Here is a 15,964-nt window from a genome sequence, read left to right as displayed (position 1 = left end):
TCCTCCACCATGGCTTCTCCCTCCGTCGGCGCCGCCTCAGTCTCACATGGACCGGGGCCTCCATTCATGCCTCTGTGCCATGCCCACTCCATCACTCTCCCAAACAGGTATTTGAAGCGTCTGGAAGCCGCTCTTAGGTGGGGGGCTCTGTCACGATTTGAGCCTCCGTCGTCCTGTCATCACAAACTCTTGCACTACACATCATGGACTTCATCCCCCACAAGCCACTGCACCAATCACTGCTCACATCTGCTCCTCGTGACCCACTGCACTGATTGCTGCACACATCTGTTCCTCATCACACTGACTGCTAATAAGCTTCTCACACACACAGCCACTTGGCGAAGTCTTGTATTGCCCCGGCTACTTTTCTGAGCGTTCCTTCCCATGTTTGTTTTCCCGTGTTTTGATTCTTGGACTCCCTCTCGTGTTAGATTCTTGCTGCCAGCCCTGACCATTCTGCCTGTTATTCGGACTACGATTTCTGCCTGCCCCTGTGTGTTTGTTCTGTCTTCCTGAAATCTAATAAATGCTGCGAATGGATCCGCTCGTCTCCGACCGTTCTTGTGACAATAATAAACAAGATGAAATTTTAATCTGAAAAATATTAAACATGGAACAATATTAAAATTCTGCCCAATAACCAATAAATTATCATAAAAAGAGATGTCATCAAAAAAATCTAAATATTTTCATGAACAATATAAAAAATATATATTTCTTTTTATATTTCCTGAAATGTACAGTGCTATTAAATTGTTAGTGTTTTTAAAATTATTAAATAAACCAAAATTAAAAAAAAAAACTGTTCATTAGCCAATAACCTACATGTTCCAGAATATCACTAATTATTTTATATATATATATATATATATATATATATATATATATATATATATATGGACAAAAGTAGCACGGTATATTTGTAGCAATAGCCAAAAATACATTGTATGGGTCTAAAATTTTCGATTTTTCTTTTATGCCAAAAATCATTAGAATATTAAGCAATGATCATGTTCCATGAAGACATTTTGTAAACTTCCTACCATAAATATATCAAAACTTATTTTTTGATTAGTAATATGCATTGCTAAGAACTTCATTTTGACAACTTTAAAGGTGATTTTCTCAATATTTAGATTTTTTTGCACCCTCAGATTTCAGATTTTTAAATCTGAATTTAGATTTTATCTCAGCCAAATAACGTCCTATCCTAACAAACCATACATCAATGGAAAACTTATTTATGTATAAATAGATCTGAATGCAAATATGCAATATATTATATTTGAATAATATATACCAAACTTTATCACCCTTTTTTGTTATTAGTCTGAACTGCTTCGAGACATATCTTGCATGGAAATGCAAAAACAATTCCAGCTGTCATATCTGCAGTAGAAGCACATGAGGGAGTGTGTATTATATCAGGGTGGAGTGAACTAATGGAGCTCTATGATCGTAATGTGCTTTGCTTGTGTCAAGGGCAGGTGGCTGCTACATTCCTGTGAGCTCTTTGTAGAGGCAGCAGAGGATGATGATGGCTTTCTAGTTTTCTAGGTCAGTCTGATGCATGATTCTGCTGTGTCTGTGAGTAATATGCATTTTGTGTGTGTGTGTGCGCGCGCAAACCAGCTGTTCCAATTCGGTCATTATTGTAAAAGTGGCCGTTTGGTGAAGACAGATTTCCTGCATGTCCCAACAAACTAGAAAATGATATTATCAGCAGACTAATAGCAGCACATGTTAATCAAATGTTTTGTAGTAGTTTCTACTTTTAGACCAAAACAAAGTCACAATATACTAATGTATACATATGAAACACATCTTACACATATGCAAGCTTGTTTCCGCAATACAGCATTCTGAAATCTGTCAGAATGTCACTTATAAAAGCAAAGCAAATACTAACAGAATGATAAAATGATGACAGATTGATAGATTGATCAATAGATTGATGATGGATTGATAGAACAAAATACTGATAGAACGAATGACAGAATGAATAATAGAACAATAGATAGAACAATAGATAAAATGATAGATTGATGATGGATTGATAGAATGAAAGAATGATAAAACGAACAATAGAATGAAAGATAGAACGATAGATAGATTGGTAATGGATTGATAGAATGAAAGAACAACAGATAGATAGAACAAATGATGAGAATGATAAAACTAACGATAGAATGAACGATAGAACAATAGATTGGTAATGGATTGATAGAATGAAAGAATGAAAGAACGATAGAACGATAGAACGATAGAACAATAGATAGATAGATAGATAGATAGATAGATAGATAGATAGATAGATAGATAGATAGATAGATAGATGATGGATTGATAGAACGAAAGAATGATAAAACAAATGATAAAATTAACAATAGAACGATAGATTGGTGATGGATTGATAGAATGAAAGAATGAAAGAACGATAGATAGATAGATGATCGATTGATAGAACAAAAGAATAATAAAACAAATCATAAAATTAACAATAGAATGACAGAACGATAGAACGATAGAACGATAGAACGATAGATAGATAGATAGATAGATAGATAGATAGATAGATAGATAGATAGATAGATAGATAGATAGATAGATAGATAGATAGATAGATAGATAGATAGATAGAACAAAAGAATGATAAAACAAATGATAAAATTTACAATAGAACGATAGATAGATTGGTAATGGATTGATAGAATGAACGATGGATGGATGGATGGATGGATAGAATTGGGAAAAAAAACATTTTAGTCAGGAACTCTTAAGTCAAAAGAAAACTCATAGGCAAACTTTAGTCGACTTTTTATTTGCATAATACTAAAGTTACATTTGGCGGTATGGCTCTGTTCCAAGTTCCCTGTCCTTTCCATGAGCTCCATGGAAGCCGAGACATGGAAGGAGCAGCCATTTCAGGGGCAACCCTCCTATTTTAAGAATAGCAGAGTAGCACAAACCCCCGGAACAGAGCATGAAACAATGACAACAGAATGACACTGTTTTAAGTTAGACACAAGAAACAGGAGGAGATGGGGAAGGGGGTGGGTTGTTAGCAGCATACAGAGGAAGCAGCAAAGCAAGCAGATGAAAGCAGTGTTTAAATAAGGCGCCCTGTTTGTGATTTGCCAATAGAGAGCTTGGGTGTCTAATCAGCTGATGGGGGCCGGGTTTGATTCCCTATCAGCTGACAGCAGAGCTTGACTACGAGACCTGCCTGAACTAACGCAGGATGCTTAATTTTTTTTACAAAAAAAAAAACAAAACAGAAAACAGCTGCGGGCTGAAGAGGTTTCTAGATGCGCAGGTAAACATGGATCTGATGAGAGCGGCTCTCAAAAAAATAACAATGTCAAATGAGTGCAGACTTGAACATCTGCACCTCAGACAGCAACTAATGAAAGCAGTTTCTTCTCCCTACTTTGCTTTGCACTATCACCAACACAGAGAGCGAGACAGAGAGAGAACGCTCGACCTTTACTGTAGACAGCCAGAGTAAGTGCAAATTACAGCGGAATGATTTATGTTAGCTCCTCTCCCAAATCCCACAACATCAGCAAGTGCTCAACGTCCAGATGCAGCCGTACCTCTCCCTCCCTCTCAGTCGCTCGCCCGCTTCCCTCCACCGTTCCACCCAAGATGTCACAAGGACACATCGGCAGAGACATCCTCATTTCGTTCTGCTGGAGAATTGTGTCTCCTGGGTACCTATTTAATTACTTTGCGCTGTTTGATGACAAGAAACACGCACACACACCCACCACCTGATTGCAAGGTGATGACCTCTGTAAATGTTGAAGGTAATGGCAGAGACGGAGGGGAAACAGATAAAAAAACAATGCTCATGTAATTTATTCATCCTCAACCCCTTATTTATTCATTATTATAAGGCTAGACACAACTATTTTCTCTATTTTTGTGAGCGTTGTGCATTGGGACACACTATGAGGCCAGAAACGTGTTCAGCGTACTTTCACGAAGGCTACTCCTTCTCAGTCTTATTCTTCAGTCTGTATTTTTTCTATATGATAATACATTAACTGGTGGACCAAAAACGGGTCACATTTTTTTTTAATTTTATGTATAATAACATATAATTAGAAATAAAAAAAATATATATATATAATGTTTTTTAATTATTATTATTATTTTTTTTAATTAACTTTTACACTACCAGTCAAAAGTTTCTGAACAGTAAGATTTTTAATGTGAAATCAAAGAAGTCTTTTCTGCTCACCAAGCCTGACTGGACTAATGATGCTAAAAAATCAGCTTTGAAATCACAGGAATAAATTATATTTTAAAATACATTCAAATAAAAAAGCAGTTTTTTTAAATATATATTAAATATTTCAAAATTTTACTGTCTTTGCAATACTTGCTGATCAAATAAATGCAGGCTTGGTGAGCAGAAGAGACTTATTTTAAAGAACATTAAAAATCTTACTGTTCAAAAACTTTTGACTGGAAGTGTATTTTTATTTTTTAAATATTTATTTTAATTTTAATTTAATTTTAATAATTTTGTTCTGTACATTTGTCATTTTTATTATTATTTTATAATTTTATTATGTAATTATTTTAAGATTTCTGTAAAACATGATTTTTAAAATTGTACTTTTAGTAAATGTAGTATTTCAATTTAAACATATGTGACCCTGGACCACAAAACCAGTCTTAAGTCGCTGGGGTATATTTGTAGCAATAGCCAAAAATACATTGTATGGGTCAAAATTATTGATTTTTCTTTTATGTTAAAAATCATTGGGAAATTAAGTAAAGATCATGTTACATTAAGATTTTTCGTAAAATTCCTACTGTAAACCTATCAAAATGTAATTTCTGATTAGTAATATGCAATGTTAAGAACTTAATTTGGACAACTTTAAAGGTGATTTTCTCAGTATTTTGATTTTTTTGCACCCTTAGATTCCAGATTTTCAAATAGATGTATCTCGGCCAAATATTGTCCTATCCTAACAAACTATACATCAATAGAAAGCTTTTTTATTGAGCTTTCATATGATGTATATATCTCAGTTTTGTAAAATTTAACCTTATGACTGGTTTTGTGGTCCAGGGTCACATATGATAAGTTAGAAGCTTAGTCAACATTTCTAATTTATGTTTTTCTAAGTTAAGTTTTTACATTTTATTTCAGCTTAATGGTTTTAGTTAACAATAACAATGCAAAGTCTGTATTTGTATTCATATTCAATAAGCAAATTTTTGTATTTTTTAATATTTACTATAGTGTTCATTTTGTGACATGCAGACTGTTTGAAATAATGTATCCCATCATACAATGTGCTCGATTTCACCTTCAATTTCCAGAGTGACCAACAATAACTACAATTTTTACATTTTAAATACCATTTGTTGAATTATATTGCATGCAATGAGCTCATGTGACAGCAATGTAGTATGCTAATATTAATACACTGCATAATGCATTCTGTTTTACATACCATTTTTTAAAAATAATAAAGAAGTATTTAGTGTATACTATCCAACTTGTAGTAAGCAATAGGCAATTTAATTTTAAACACATTATACTAGCATATTATTCTATTTCTAACATACACTATATTGCCAAAAGTATTAGGACGCCCCCTTCGAATGAACAGGTTTGACTAATTTAATAATTTCCATGAGTACAAATCTTAATGTTTAAGCATATAATGATATTGTGTGTGTCTAATTTTACACATCGGTTTGGAAACTTTTCTATTCTAACATGATAAAGCCTCTGTGTAGGTTTAAAAAGAAATGATTGATTGAGTCAGTGTGGAAGAACTTGACTGGTCTGCACAAAGCCAAGTCCTAAAACCAGCTGAACACCTCTGGTGTGACTTAAAATGCAAACCTTGAGCCAAAAACTCATCACCAAACATCAATGACTTGTACATACACTATATGGACAAATGTATTGGGACACCCCCTTCTTTAGAGCAAAAAAAGGCACTTCTAAAACAGTGGCAACAAAGATGGAAACATAATTCATGAATTTAAAAATTGTATTTCCATCTCTGTTGGAACAGTTTTTGACGTGTCTAAAATGGCTGTAGCCATACGTATAAGTCATTGGTGTTTGGTGATGAATGAATGAATGAATGAATGAATGATGCATTTATGGTGACAAGTGGTGAAGGTCTGCATTTAAAGTCACACCAGAGGTGTTCAGCTGGGATTAGGACTTTGCTTTCTGCAGACCAGTCAAGTTTTTCCACACTGACTGAATCATACATATGTTTTTTTTGGTACTTTGGAGTCTTGCATCTAAATTTACAGATCCAAAGTTCAAACGCAACACAAGAGTGAAGTTATTTTTTCACCTGACTTCACAAATGTGTTATCCACAGGAAGTGAGTAGCTGCTGCTGTCCTGTGGCGCGGCGAATCTCAGCGAGAGGCGCACTGATTGCACATGTAAACACACACAGGTGGTCTGAGCCTATTTTGGAGCAACTCACATTAGAGCTTGATAAAGACTGATTTTGCTCAGCATTATGAAAGAACACTTCTGAACATTTTCTGCACAGATCCACTCATATTACTACAGCACACCTGACACTCCAAAAATGAAAGCTCTTTCATATTTTACGCACCCTCATGTCATTCATGACCTTGGTTTTTCTTTATATATACAGCCAAGCCTGAAATTATTCATATCCCTGGCAAATTCTGACTTAAAGTTACTTTTATTCAGCCAGCAAGTTTTTTTTGACCAGAAATGACACAGGCTTCTCCCAAAAGATAATAAGATGAAATCCAAAGTTCTACACAATTCCAAATAGTCCAAGCTGTTCTAAAGCATCCTAATTACCCTGATTCATTGGGAACAGCTGTTTTAATCAACTCAACAGGTGAAAAACAGAAGCTTTCTGCTGTTGGTTTGTGGACAGTCATGGCTAAGACAAAGGAGCTCACTGAGGACCTGCGGCTGCGCATTGTGCAAGTTCCAGTGGCTACAGTGCAAAGTATTATTAAGAAATACAAGACACTGTTCCACACTGTGAAAAATCTCAGAGGACGTGGTCAGAAGCCAAGGATCACTGCCAAGGCCATCCTGATGAATCTGGGCTCTGCTGTTGGCGACATCTCAAGGCAGACAGTCCAACAGACACTGCACACCGCTGGGTTCCACGGACGCAGACCAAGGAGGACACCACTTTTCCAGATAAGGCACACAAAAGCCTGCTTGGCCATTGCAAATGCTCATCTGGACAAAGAAGAAGGCTTCTGGTCTTCTGTTTTATGGTCAGATGAAACAAAGATTGAATTGTTTGGCCACAATGATGTAGCCTTCATTTGGCGTAAAAAAGGTGAAGCATTCAACCCTAAGAACACCATCCCCACTGTCAAACATGATGGTGGGAACCTAATGTTTTGGGGGTGTTTTTCAGTCAGTGGACCAGGGAACCTAATCACAGTAAACGGCACCATGAAAAAGGAGCAATACATCAAAATTCTCAACAACAACATCAGGCAGTCTGCAGAAACTTGGCCTTGGGCACCAGTGGACATTTCAGCACAACAACGACCTAAAAAACACAGCAAAAGTGGTGAAGAAATGGTTAGCAGACAAAAAAAATGAACGTTTTTCAGTGGCCCAGCCAGAGTCCTGACTTAAATCCACAGAATATGTGGAGGGAGCTAAAGATCTGGTTGATGGCAAGGAGACCCTCCAACCTGAAAGAGTCGGAGCTCATCGCTACAGATGAATGGGCAAAAATACCAGTGGAGACATGCAAAAAGCTGGTCAGCAATTATAGGAAGCGTTCGCTGTAATAGCCAATAAAGGCTTTTCTACTGATTATTGAGAAGGGTATGAATAATTTTGGACATGCCACTTTTTGCTCAAATTTAAATAAAAGATGAGTAATATTTTTTTCTACAATGATGCCTCTTGTACATTGTCTTATTATTTTTTGGGCGAAGCCAGTGTCATTTCCGGTCAAAAAAACTTGCTGGTTGAATAAAAGTAACTTTAAGTCAGAATTTGCCAGTGGTATGAATAATTTCAGGCTTGACTGTATTAACTCAACAAATTAAGTAATATTAGGCATTTTTTGCAATAAAATTGTGTTGCACATATAATCACCCTTCCAGATGTGTTGTGTAACCCAGTCTTGAGTTCAGTGTAGGACGTGTTTAAATAGGCCGACACGAAGGGGACTCTCTCATGTGTCTCTTGTGTGCCAACCAAAGGCAGTGTCCTAAAAGCAGGAAAGTTTTTAGAGCAGGAGCTGCTACACATCTACAGCGAGTAAACCAGTGAGTGGCTCTGCAATGCCTTTTTACGAGATGCCCAGCATTCAGACCGTCAGTACCCTTGGAAACCACACAATAACAGACAGCAGAAGTAAACGGGCGAGATTACATCTGTGCATGTTGCTCAACTCGCACAGCCATCAACGTAACAAGATTAGAGAATTACCATAGAAAATCAGGGTGAAGCCAACAGGATTGTGGATTAAGCAGTGTTTCAATAACTGAAATGATGCGGGTCTAAACAAAAACCTGTTATATAATAAGCATTTGGCAAAGGATTTGATGGAATAACTGAATAGAACAACTAAGAAGAACTATAATAAACAATCTGTTTTTTATTGAAACGGATTTCAGCTTTAAAATTGTTTTATATGAAGTTACATTTAAAAGGCATTCATCCTTTATATTTGCTGATTTTTAAATGTACTTTATATGCAGTTGAAGTCAAAAGTTTACATACACCTTGGCTTGCAGAATCTGCAAAATGTTAGTTATTTTACCAAAATAAGAGGGATCGTACAAAATGCATGTTCTTTTTTTATTTTGTACTGACCTGAATAAGATATTTCACATAAGACTTACATAGAGTCCACAAAAGAAAATAACAGTTGAATTTATAAAAAAGTACCCCGTTAGTTTACACAGGTTTGATTAATACTCTGTTGTTATCTGGATGATCCACAGCTGTGTTGTTTGCTGTTTATTGTTTGAGTCCCTTGTTTGTCCTGAACAGTTAAACTTCCTGCTGTTCTCCAGAAAAATCCTTCAGGTCCCACAAATTCTTTGGTTTTTCAGCATTTTTGCGTATTTGAACACTTTTCAACAATAACTGTATGATTTTGAGATCCATCTTTTGACAAGCATCAGTGAGCATTTGAACCTTCTGTAATAGTTGCATATAAGTCCCTTTCGAGTTGGATCTCAAAATCATACAGTCATTGTTCCAAAGGGTTCAAATACACAAAAATGCTGAAAAAACAGAATTTGTGGGAGCTGAAGGATTTTCCTGAAGAATAGCAGGCAGTTTAACTGTTCAGGACAAACAAGGGACTCATGAACAACTATCACTAAACAAAAAAACACAGATGTGGATCATTCAGGTAACAACACAGAATTAACAGGGTCATTTTTTATAAATTCAGCTGTTTTCTATTGTAGACTATATGCAAATGTCTTTTATGTGAAACAGCCTATTCAGGTCAGTACTAAATAAAACTGTTACCTCTTATTTTGGTAAAATAATTACCATTTTGTAGATTCTGCAAGGTGTATGCAAATTTTCGAAGCTCACATGTATGCATATGCACAGATAGATTATTCATTTTAGTTTTAGTTTTACTTTAATTCGAATATTTTACTTAAACTTAAGTTTCAATATTTCTCATTTACATTTAGTTTTTTTTTTTAAATATTTGTAATATACATTATATAAACATTATCTTGATTTACAAAAATGTCAGCATATATTAACAGTTTCAGTAAATACCTTGAAGCAAACAAACAAGAAGAAAATATCTCCTGTGAACACAATATTCTTATTTTTTAAATCTTTATTTATTTAGAAGTCTGTGGGCAACTAAGCAATCTTTATAACTGACAGCTTAAGAAGGTATTATCTGTTGAGACATTGGGATGCTGACAGCACAAAGAGGATTTTTATTTTAATGGCAGTCCCGTTTACAAAAGAGCAGGTAATTAAATGCAAGATGTCAAAATGTATCAGATTTGGTTTGATTTGGATTTTAGGGTCGTCAGAATAACATCTTGGCATTTGGAAACTTTTCTATTAAAGTAACAGGACCTGGAGCTGCCATATGTTCAGTAGGCAGGCTAACTAAGAATAGCAGTAAATTTAGAAAATTTAGAAAATTTAGAAACCACGAATCGAGAGCTGGTTTGATTTAGCATCTCGAATGAGCCGATCTGTGACATTACACCTCCTGCCGAGTGCCTATACATTAAACACCTGAAATTACTCGTGACTCATTGAACTAAACAGCTCTAAATGCCACACAGCCTGAGACGGTCTATCCACTTCCTGTGAAGAGTGCCCGTCTGTTTCATGTTTACGGGTATCAGTCAGCCACGGTCATAATGGTGGGTTTATGTCTATCAAATCAACAGCTTCAGTTCATCAAAGTCTGTTTTTAGACAGACATGACTAATGCCAGTTTGGCTCACAAATATTTGGATTAAATCAATGATATTATAGTGATTCTATGTTGGATGGGACACGAGGGAGAATGAATGACAACAAAAATTTCATTTTTAAACGACCCATCCCTTTAAGATGGCAAAAGCAGGCTTGACATGCAGGGAATAACATAAATCTGTGGAAATAATCCCAGATTTTACCTCAGCATTTGCAGTTTCGTACATTTGCAAATCTGAAATTCTGTGTCGACCCACGTGACATTACAAGAAACATGCTCTAATTAAAGTTAAACGCTAAAACAAAGAGCTTAAGTAGGGGGAGGTTTGCATATATTAGGAAAACAAGAGAAAGAGAGATAAACGTAGCACTATGGTGATATTAAAAGCTGTTAGAGGGATTGGCCCATGGACACGGCGCTTTGTAAATCCGGTAAGTGGATTTTGCAATACTGTGATAGACTGAGCGCTTTTGCTTGGTTAGTAAAATGATGTGATCAAGCAAAGCTTCAATACGACACGCCCCCAAAAAGAACCAGACCATCACTTGGGTTTGTGTGTGTGGCGCTTTTAACAGCGAGGGCCGCTTTTTTTAATCAAATAACCATATATTTACTGTAATTACCTTTACTGAAGCACTATTAGGTAATTAAAGTATGAAAAGGTTTGGCAAACCGCGAGCCGCCGCTCTGAACGGAGATGCTGGTGGTTGAAAATGAGTCTGCAAATTTGAAAGTGTTTCCTGGCCCACATCAGCTTGACCTGGATGCCAGCTGAGCTCCACTTTCACAAGTTGCTCTCAGAATAAGACAGTATGTTAATAAAAAAATGCAGACAACTTGATCAGAAAATATAGGCCATCCACACTGAGCTGCTCTGCAGAGAAGAAATATCACAGATGAGATCTCTTCTCAATTGATCTTAGTTGTTTCTCCTAGGCAGCAATGCGATTAAATTGAGGTTAAAGTTTATGTATATGGCCTAATTTTCTTATTTAAAAAAAAAAAACTCAATGTGCTCAAATTACCAAAATACAAAGTCTGTAATCGTAAGTCTATTAAAAATTATTTCCACCACAGAATGAAAATATAAAAATGTAATCATAACTTTCCTTACTATTCTGATTTACTAGTATATTTTAAGTTTATAACTTTGCCTTTTTTTAGAATTCAGAGTTCATATCCCATAATTCAGAATTTGTCGCAGTTCTGACCTATTTTAAGTTTATATCATATTTCTCAATTTATATTTCACAATTCTGAGTTCATTTTTAATTCTTAATTTTCATTTTATAATCCTGATTGAGCTTATATCTCGCCATTCTGACCTTTTTATTTTTTTTATTTTGATTTATATCAATTTATAATTCATAATCCTAAATTTATATCTTATAATTCTCAATTTATATTCCATAATCCTGAGTTTATATCTCACAATTCTGACCTTTTTCTTGCAAGTTTGCAAGTTTTCTTGAGTTTATATCATAATTCTCGATTTATCACAATTATTTCACAATTCTTTCTAATTCTTAATTTTCATTTCATAATACTGATTTTATATCTCACCATTCTGAGTTTATATCTCACAATTTAGACCTTTTCCTTTCGATTCTGTTTATATCTTGTAATCTCATAATTCTGAGTTCATATTTTAGAATTCTCAATTTATATTTCATAATCCTGAGTTCATATTTCAGAATTCTCAATTTATATTTCAGAATCCTGAGTTCATATTTTAGAATTATCAATTTATATTTCAGAATCCAGAGTTCATATCTCACAATTCCGAATTTGTCACAATTCTAACCGTTTTTTTTTCCGCAATTCTGAGTTTATATCTCATAATTCTTAATTTATATTTCCCAATTCTAAATTTTATATTTTGTAATTCTCAATTTATATTTCATAATCCCGCAATTCTGACCTTTTTCTTGCAATTATTAATTTATATCATAATTCTCAATTTATATTTCACAATTCAACATTTTTATATCTTGTAAATCTGTAGTTTATATTCCATAGTTTATATCTTCCAATTCTGACCTTTTTATTGCAATTCTTTTGCAATTATATATCTTATATCTATCTTGAAATTCAGAGTTTTTATATTGCAGTTCTGAATTTTTATCTCACATTTCTGATCTTTTTCTAGGAATTCTCAGTTCATATCATAATTCTTGATTTATATTTCAAAATTCTGAGTTTATATCATAATTCTCAATTTATATTCCCCTTTTCTGAGGTTATATCTTGCTAATCTCAATTTATCTTGCAATTCTGAGTTTATATCTTGGAATTCTGAGTTTATATATTGCAGTTCTGGGTTTATATCACACAAACAGACAATTCAGATTTTTTTTCCTTAGAATTATGGGGAAAATGTCTGAATTGTGAGATATAAACAGTATTGTGAGAAGAAAAATCTGAATTTTGAGATATATACTGAATTGCAAAAAACGGAATTGTGAGATAAAATTTGCAATTACCTGTTTATTATTTATTTTCAGGTGCAGAAATAAGCTTCCAAAAAAATCTGATCGCAATATGAACTCCAAATGATCTGAGATGCTGTCTATGTTCACATCCTTTCAGTTCCACAGAAAAATATGAGCATACAGGTTTAAAGAGACATGAGGGTGAGTACATATTTTTGGGGGGTGAACTGTTGCTTTAATGGCATCAAACAATGCTTTCTGAGCCTTCACAAAACCACTAAAACCTATAAGTGGTGCCCTCTCGTTCTTCCACCATGCAACCCAGAATTTCAATGCAGCTCATGTACGTGGAGCAACACATCCTGAACACGTGTGTCCGAGTCTGTATCTCAGCCAGTCACGTGTTCAAACATCTCCCTGATGCAATACAGTCACCTGAAATGATCCATTCTGCAGCCCAACATCACAGTTACCACTGCTAGTAGAAAATCCATGAACTTGTAAATGAAAGATTATTTTGATTGTGACATTTCCTTCCAGATGATTTTTCATTCACTGATTTGCTATATGATTTACCTACTACTTCTTATTTTTGAGCTAAAAAATGTAAAAGATCCAGATATATATTTCTGTTTTACAGACAGAATAATAGTAGAAGATGTGTTTGGACAGGAAGCTACTCAGCTGAAAAAAATAAACCTGCTGTTGTCACCTGCTGTTATGTCTCTAATCCCATAGTGTGTGCTCTCCTAGCAGGAAAAGCTGTTCCTTCCACATGGATTGTGCAGGCCGGCATCATCTGTCGAAAATAAAACATATAAATATAATAGTAATATAATATATCATGGCATCAAACATCAACATTAGGCTACTGACCAGATTAAAACATGTTTCTGTGTGAAACATACCGAAAATGACCCCAGAGCTTTTAAGTAGCAAACAATTTTTTAAGCTCTCTGCTGTTTAGATCATCAGAATACCAACCATCTATCTATGTTATATTCCATCACTAGAAGCAATGACAACTTGATTACAACCAGTTTATAGGGCTGGTTGCTATACAGTCACTGAGCATGTTACTTACTAGCATGATTTAGCACAAAACCAGCTAAAAAAAAAGCTAAAACCAGTAAAAACCTGCTAAAAATCAGTCAAAACCAAATCATCTACAAATCAGATAAAAAACAGTTTATTTAGTGAAAACAACTAAAAACCAGCCAAACCAGTTAAATCCAGCTTATTTGGCAATAAAATCTTAAAACCAGGCTATTTAGTAAAAATCAGCTAAAACCAGTTCATTTAACAAAAAAAAAAAACAGCTACAACTAGAAAACAGCTAAAACCAGTTAAAACAATCTAAAAACCAGCTAAAATCAGTTCATTTAGAAAAAAACAACTTCAAACCAGCTAAACCAGCTAAAACCAGGTTATTTAGTAAAAAACAGATAAAACCAGATAAAAACAGTAAAAACAGCTAAAACCAGTTAATTTAGGAAACAACAGCTAAAACCAGTTTAAACCATTTAAAAACCATCTAAAATCAGTTAATTTAGTAAAACACAAGCTTAAAAACCACCCAAAAAACAGCTAAAATTAGTTAAAACCATCTAAAATCAGTTCATTTAGAAAAACAGTGAACAGTAAAAACAGCTAAAACCAGTTCATTTAGGAAACAACAGCTAAAACCAGTTTAAACCATCTAAAATCAGTTAATTTAGTAAAGAACAAGCTTAAAAACCACCCAAAAACAGCTAAAATTAGCTAAAACCATCTAAAAACAGTTCATTTAGAAAAAAACAACAACTTACAACCAGCTAAACCAGTTTATGGCAATAAAAGCTAAAAACCAACTAAAACTAGGTTATTTATTAAAAAACAGCTAAAACCAGATAAAACCAGTAAAAACAGCTAAAACCAGTTCATTTAGGGAACAACAACTAAAACCAGTAGAAAACCATTTAAAAACCAAACTAAAATCACTTAATGTAGTAAAAAACAAGCTTAAAAACCACCAAAAATCAGCTAAAACCAGTTAATTTAGCAAAAACAGCTAAAACCGTCTAAAAACCAACTAAAATCAGTTAATTTAGTAAAACACAAGCTTAAAAACCACCCAAAAAACAGCTAAAATTAGTTAAAACCATCTAAAATCAGTTCATTTAGAAAAACAGTAAACAGTAAAAACAGCTAAAACCAGTAGAAACAGCTAAAACCAGTTTAAACCATCTAAAACCATCTAAAATCAGTTAATTTAGTAAAGAACAAGCTTAAAACCACCCAAAAACAGCTCAAATTAGCTAAAACCATCTAAAAACCATCTAAAATCAGTTCATATAGAAAAAACAACAACTTAAAACCAACTAAAACCAGTTTATGGCAATAAAAGCTAAAGAACAACTAAAACTAGGTTACTTATTAAAAAACAGCTAAAACCAGATAAAACCAGTAAAAACAGCTAAAACCAGTTCATTTAGGGAACAACAACTAAAACCAGTAGAAAACAGCTAAAACCATCTAAAAACCAAACTAAAATCACTTAATGTAGTAAAAAACAAGCTTAAAAACCACCAAAAATCAGCTAAAACCAGTTAATTTAGCAAAAACAGCTAAAACCAGTTAAAACCGTCTAAAAACGAGCTAAAATCTGTTAATTTAGTAAAAAACCAAGCTTAAAAACCACCCAAAAGTCAGCTAAAACTAGTTTGTTTGGCAAAAAATCAGATAAACATTACCTAAAATCAGCTTAAAAACCACCCAAAACCAGCTAAAATCAGTATAAACCAGCTTAAAAAAACACCCAAAAGCCAACTAAAAAAACAATTAATTTAGCAAAAAACAGCTAAAAACTGTTTATTTAGCAAAAAAAAAAAAAAACATATTGCTAGCAACTAAAAGAACAGCTAAAACCAGTATAAACCAGTTTAAAAAGCACCCAGAAGCCAGTAAAAATCTGGTTCATCTAGCAAAAAACAGCTAAAACCCAGGTTATTTAGCGAAAAAAAAGAAAGAAAAAAAAGATTATTGTTCGCATGAGAATAAATAGTAGTCTTGGCCCATCTGAACATTCCATCAATGCAAGTCAATGGGATTCTGA

The sequence above is a fragment of the Garra rufa genome, chromosome 12, assembly GCF_049309525.1.
Source record: "Garra rufa chromosome 12, GarRuf1.0, whole genome shotgun sequence".
In the NCBI taxonomy this organism is placed as follows: domain Eukaryota; kingdom Metazoa; phylum Chordata; class Actinopteri; order Cypriniformes; family Cyprinidae; genus Garra; species Garra rufa.
The sequence above is the reverse complement of the archived record's forward strand: the minus strand, read 5'-3'. Positions refer to the sequence as shown.